Below are 6,996 nucleotides of genomic sequence, written 5' to 3'. Positions count from 1 at the left end.
AAGATGATGGGCGGGTGTGGGGGAGTGTGGTGGTTCAGGGTGTGCTCTCTCGTCGGCTTTCTCCTTCAATCGAGAAAAGACAAAATTCAAGTTTATCTCCCCCCCTTACCCCTCCTCTCCTTTTTCTCTCTTTCTACAAAACGTTTACGTCCATCCTCATCCGAATTTATCCTTTTTTTTTTCTTCTCTCTTCTCTTTTCATCCTCGACGTAACACAAATGTCATAACGAGCGTATAAAGAAAGATAAGAATATATAAAAAAAAAAATAAAGAGAGAGAGAGAGAAAGAGAAAAGTGAAGACCTCTTGACACTACTGCACCTTTATGAAGTACACTACCTACGATATATTAGTGCTAGGGAAGTATAATACTCGAGTGAATTCGAGTAAAAAGAAAGATGGGGGGTTGTGCGTCGTCTACTACCATAACACATCTTTTTCTTTCTTTTCTGGTTTTTTTTCTTTTTTTTTTCTTCTTATTTCTTTTAACATTTTCTTTCTGTTCTTCACTACAACGTCGTTTTCTTCTTTTCTTCCTTCTGCTCCTCCACCTCCACCTCGTTTTGTTCCTGCACCTACTATCCTACTCGTTCTCCTTCGTTTCCTCTTTTCATTTTCCTTCGGGAATAAGTCGGGATCGATAGTCGACCTGGATATTCACCGAGAAGTGAAATCTCGAAGGAAATGGAAAAAGAAATAGAGAGAGAGAGAGAGAGAGAAAAGAAATATAAAATCTTGTATTATTAAAAAGATTGATCTAGAAATATATTTTGCTTTTGTTAATTGCATTTATTTTTATATTATACAAATAACCCTCCTACAACGCGCCATTTTGTAATACGGTTTCGTTATAACACGATAAGAAAATTGTTAACAACTTTTGTACAATACTGTACTTTTATAACACTTAATAACATTAATAACATGATTTTTGTTTAAACATATTTAAAAACTAAATTACTGTAAAAAAAAAACTGGTGAGTGTACTTATGTACCCACGTAAGAAGTCATACTTCTTTGGTATACCAAAACGAATATAACCTCTATAACCTCAAAAATAACTTCAAAAAATAACTTCAAAAAATAACTTAAAAAAAACAAAAATAATAATAATTATTATATATATATAAATATATATAAGAAAGAATAAAAAAAAAACTGGTGTGTGTACTTATGTACGCACGTAAGAAGTTATACTTCTTTGCCGTACCAAAACGAATATAACCTAAATAACCTCAAAAATAACTTCAAAAAAATACTTCAAAGAAAAAAAATAACTTAAAAAAATAAATAATTATTATTATATATATATATAAGAAAGAATAAAAAAAGAAAAAGAAAATATTAAAATATAGATATGAGTCCACACTAAATATTAGGGAGATATATCGAATTATTTTATGCGTCAACGGCCATGGCGCTGTGATAGCACTAGTTCCCGCTTCGATCATTTAAGTAAAGCAGCGCTGAGTACGATTAGTACTTGGATGGGTGACCCGCTTGAGAAAAAAAGGGGGGAAGAAGAAAAGAAGACAACTTCACGCCGTAAATTTGAAATCGCTTTGCCGCGCGTCGTCGTAAATACCGACAAACTTCATGGTGTCGTTTTTCAAAAGAAGTATAACTTCAATAATAACACTAAGGAATAATGAACTCTGAGTCTCATATAACATGGGTTCACACAACACATGGTATTTTCTAGGAATCTATTTATTGTTTAAGGGTTACTTCTATATATTACTTGTATCTATAAAGAAACGAATAATAAAACAAAGAAGAAAAAATCATGGATCGATATCGAAAGAAATATATTCATTTAGAATTACAATTTTAACTGAAGGTCCTACATTTACGTTTGTGTATGTGTGTGTGTGTGTGTCTTTGTTTGTGTATGCTAAAGGAAAAAGAGAAGATTACTTAGAAAATGTTTCAAGAAGGTACAAGTGGAGTCTGAGGGAGGATAAGGGCTTGTCATGAATGGCTGACTTTCGTCGGACACGCATATGCACATGATCGTCGGTGTGCGTGCAAATACACGCTGGGATGAACTCAGGATGGCGGATAAAAAAAAATTCAAAAAAAAAATAATAATAAAAAAGAAGAAGAAGAAGGGAAAAGATAGTCTGTTTATGTATAATAAAGCGAGAGAAAGAAAGTTTACGGATATCATCTTTCCTGAACGTTTCTTTGCCATAAATTTTTTTTTTTATTCAACGCGTTTCCATCGTTTTGTTCTTTTTCTTTTTTTTAATATTATTATTTTACCATCCAATTACCATCGAATCCGCGTGTTTTTGGGGGAAATATTAGTATTTTTTTTTGTTTTTTTCTTTTTCTTGTACTATAAAACAATTTGCTATTTATGGTTTCTCTCTTTATTTGTTTAAATATACTTCTCTTCATACTTTTTTTTCAAGTTAATTTGTATTATTTTTCATTTTTTGTTTTTTTGAATATACTTATTATTACTATATTTTATTCAATTTACTTTTAATCATTTCATTTAAAAAAGTCGTACAATCGAATCGGAAATTATTTTTTAAAACAAAAATAATATTACTTCAAGTTTACCACGTTACATTCTATTTCCTATTTTATTTCTGTTACTTTTTTTTATTACTTTTTTTCTTTTCTTCATTTTTCTATAATTCAAAAATTATTTATCCGACGTAAGAATAATGATAAAATTCAAACTGAACAAACAAACAAACAAAAATTCAAATTGGAACTGTCGTCGAAACTTAAAAATACCCTCGAACAAAGAGCTAGCTAGCTAGATCGTTTCTCGTCCTTTCTTTTGCCAAGATAGAGGCTATAAAGGAATACATAAAAACAAAAAAAAAACAAAAAGAGAAGAAAAGGGAAGAAGGTAAAAAATGGAGTTCTTCCTTTAGGTCGGGGTCTATAAAGCTGGTATATAACGTTCTTCAGTGGCGTGCTTTCATGGTGTGACCGTGCCCAGCCCGCGTATATCCTCGCACCATTATTAATTTCAGAACTTCGCAGAAGGTGCACGTGTGCATCTTGCACATTTGTATTTTAACATGTATAGATACTTACAAACACGCGATTATTATGATGACAATCATAATCATCATCATCATCGTCATCATCGTTATCATCATCATCGTCAAGATTTCATATTCGTTCGATGTTCATCATTTTCTCGAATTCAAACAACATTTTATTTTCCATTGAAATTATTCTTAATTATATCATCGTATTAAACAATTTCCAAATTTTAATATTAAACCGAGGATTAAAGTTTCGTTAATAATTTACATACAAATGTTTAACAATTTCTCGTGCTGGTTCCTTTTCGCGTTGTTATTTCGTTTGTATCGTTTGTATTTCAATTTTCTCCAAACGATTACCCACAATTTTGTCAATTTTGATTCCTTTCTTGCCAATTTCTGTTTTTGTTCTTTTTTTTGTTTTTACTACCCCAGTTCTCATTTGTTCGTATAAATGATTATATTGTAATGAATTTTTGTTCTGAATTTACCATTGTCGTTGTTGTTGTTGGAAAATAAATGAAAAATGTTGTTCGATTGAATGCAAATTTGGTTTTGAAAAATGTTTCGAAACGATAATCGTTAATAATATAGTTTGTCAAAGAACAACACAACCACCATAACCGGCTAAATCGTCCTAATGTAAATTGAAGCGTTTGAGAAGAAAAGAAAAAGAGACAGATAGATAGAAGTGGATTGATCTTTGATCCCCGAGCGCATTCTCCTCCGTTCGGCCAGGAAAAGGGCGAAATTTCGCGACACGATTATTATCCTGGTCCAAATGTCACGGTGATCGTTAAATGTCAAACTGCTCCCCGGCATTGGATTTCGTTCGTCTAGACTTAACGACGGTTTTATAGGATTTTTCATTTCGATTTTTGTTCTATTCTTAAAAGTAATCTTTGTCGAAAGAAAAAAAAAAAAGAAAAAATAGAAAAAAAAAAGACAAAAAAGAAATAATTATTCATTTTCGTTTGATTATTCAAAATTATCGTACCTCGTTATGTCGTTCTTTTTTTTTATTTTCAAATTATTTCTCTAAAATATTCAAAAATTCATTTAGAATGATTGATTAAAGTTAGTAAGAAAAACTTATTTTAGTTATTAAAGTAAGAAAACTTATTTATTCGTAAGTAATATTGTGAGAATATGTAAAAGTTTAACAAGTTTATATTTCTAAAAAATGAATTATTTGTATAATTAGTAATTGTTAATTGTAAAATATGTGTTTATTGTGATTAGAAAAAATAATGTTTCTTATACCACCGTATATTCGTAATATTATTGACATCTCAACGATATTTGATTTATTCGTAATTGATATTGCGATTAATTATAAAAATTAAAAAATAATAATTTGATAGGAATTTATTGTACAATTGTTAATCGTTAATTCCAAAGTATGCGTTTATTGCGATTAGAAGAAGAAAAGAAAAAAAAAAGAAAAGAAGACGTAGGTATTCGAAATAAAATTAATTTCGTATTTTCTTCGAATACCAAAAAAGAAAGAAAGAAAGAAAGACAGAAAGAAAGAAAGAAAAAGAAGGAAAAGAAGGAAAAGTAGGAGGAGAAATGAAGGTCAACGACCCTTGAAAGTCCTCGCCAAATCCTCATGGCCTCTCTCTCTCTCTCTCTCTTTTCCCCTTCAGCTCACCCCTCGTCCCCCTCTTTCCCCCTTTTCGTTCCGGCAACGTCCAAACGCGCGAGACTCCAATTTTATCCTTCCGCCAGCTGCGAGTCTCCTCTTCTTCTTCTTCTTTCCTCGTTTATTTCTCGTTAGGAGGCTTCTTCGACTCTTGGCGAAATAGAAAACGAATATTTAACAAAAATAAAAAAAAAAAACATAAAAAAGGAAAAAGAAGAAAAATAAGAAACCGATCTCGAGGGATAAAATATTATTTTCCATTTAAATTATCCTAAATTATCAATTATACGAAAAAAAAGGATCTCTTATTTTTTTTGTTTTTATTTTATTTCATCCTCACGCGTTTGTTATTGTTATTTTAATTTATTTAATTACCATTATCATTATTTATCGTTACTTTCTCTTGCTTTATTTATAATTATTGTTATCATTGATATCGTTGGAATTTTATTTGAATAACAGAAGAAACAAAGTAATAATCAGTCTCGTTCGTTAATTTAAATCGCTAATTTGAAATTAAGTTTGAAAATAGAATAGCGAAAAATTCCTGCGTTCCGATGAAAGGTCTCTCAACGTGTGGAAATAAAAAAAAAAAAATAAGAAAAAAAGGAAGAGAACGTCTTCGAAGTTTGGAATTCAAGGTTATTCAAAGATCAAAGAGAATCCTTTCTCTCCTTATATATATATATATAAATTAAATTAAATTAAATTAAATTTTAAAACACAAAACAAAATGGTCAAATAACAAAATACATTTATGGTTTTTTTTCCAGTGTCACACAGGACACTGATTCTTTCTTACGCACTGAAAACCTTTTTATTTGACTTATTTATCTTTTTGAGATACCATAAACCTCTCTAACCTAACTATTCTTTCTATTTCTATTTGTAACAACGAGAAGATAAAAGCTTGGAATTTTTGTATTTCTTTTTTATATATACATATATATATTATTAAAAGAAAAGTATCGAAGAACGTGGGTTCGCCAAGCTTTTACTTGTCGTTTCACGATGAGATAATAATGTCACCTAGCTCCTAGAACACGATTATCGATATATTGCGTGGACGCAGAACCACGTTAAGATACAACACATATTGTACTAATGTATGTGTGTATGTATCCTACTATATGTGTGTCTGTTATGTTATATTATGTATATATAGTATGTAGTATGTTAACCATTCCTGTCTTACACTTTTGCTTATCCTCAATGCCTTAGGAATGCGTCCAATGAAAGCAAGGTTGATCCCATGGAGATTGCATATGATAATTCTTGATCGATTATACCTACGCGTGCACGCCCTACTTTACATTATCTACACCTTTTTCCTTTTCTATCTTTATTTTTTTGTCTTTTTTCTTTTTACTGATAACACAACCACCACTAACCCACCATCGTCAACTTTCATTTATATTATATTTTCGTTTTTTTTTTCCTATTACTTCGTTCATCATCTTCATCTTCATCATCATCTTCTTCTTCTTCTTCTTCTTCTTCTTCTTCTTTTTCATCTCGTTATTCGTCATCTTCTTCATCTTATTATTCACAAGTAGTGAAAGTTTGAGACTCGGATAATGCCTCTAGCAATCGATTACGTTAAACGATAGTACAACGCTCTTAAGGAATCTTGAAGTCTTAATTAATCAAAAGATAATTTACGAGGAAGTTTTTCAATAGGTAAAATCTATTATGTAAGTTTTAAGTGTTTAGAAAATGATAAGTATTTTCTAATAAAACATTTAGAATTTTTATGAAAGTTGAATATTATAATCAATATATTTGTGTTTAACTTATTATTTAATACTATTAGTTTATTATTCATTTTTCTTTTTTTTTTCTTGTTTATCTTACATTTAACCAACCAAAAGTGTTGGGAGTGGTAAAAATGTTTTTCCCAAATTTAAAGAAAACAGGATACTTGTATTTGAATAATCGAAGTAGGTTTAATTTGCCAATAAAAATTTACGAGTAAACACGACTTATATTATATTTTATCAATCAACGAGTATTTTTTTTCCAATATTCAGTTTTTATCAAAAAAAAAATATATCGACCTTAGAAATGATTTTATCGAACGTTTGTATTGAAATATTATTCCCATATGTTTCACTAAAAAATCGATAAAAAACAATATCCTTGATAAAAAAAAGTTGTGAAATATTGACGATACATAACTATCAACAACAACAACAACAACAACGCTGAAACGTTTTAAAAATTTTTTTTCGATATTTTGTATAAAAAGAAAAACAACCATCGCAAAAACTCGAAAAAAAAATTGAAACTCTTTAGACTATGAGTAAAATGTGGACCGTTTATTTTGAAAGTGATGCAA

At 29.8% G+C, this 6,996-nt stretch overlaps 1 protein-coding gene across 4 annotated transcripts in view; it reads left to right on the top strand.

The window, feature by feature from the left end:
* LOC122517523 (protein gustavus) overlaps positions 1-6,996 on the top strand; it is a gene marked incomplete in the record, with an annotated part of 197,359 nt that overhangs the window by 132,588 nt on the left and 57,775 nt on the right.

The sequence above is a fragment of the Polistes fuscatus genome, unplaced genomic scaffold (genome assembly GCF_010416935.1).
Source record: "Polistes fuscatus isolate 324 unplaced genomic scaffold, CU_Pfus_HIC Scaffold1, whole genome shotgun sequence".
Lineage (NCBI taxonomy): Eukaryota > Metazoa > Arthropoda > Insecta > Hymenoptera > Vespidae > Polistes > Polistes fuscatus.
The sequence above is the reverse complement of the archived record's forward strand: the minus strand, read 5'-3'. Positions and strand labels throughout refer to the sequence as shown.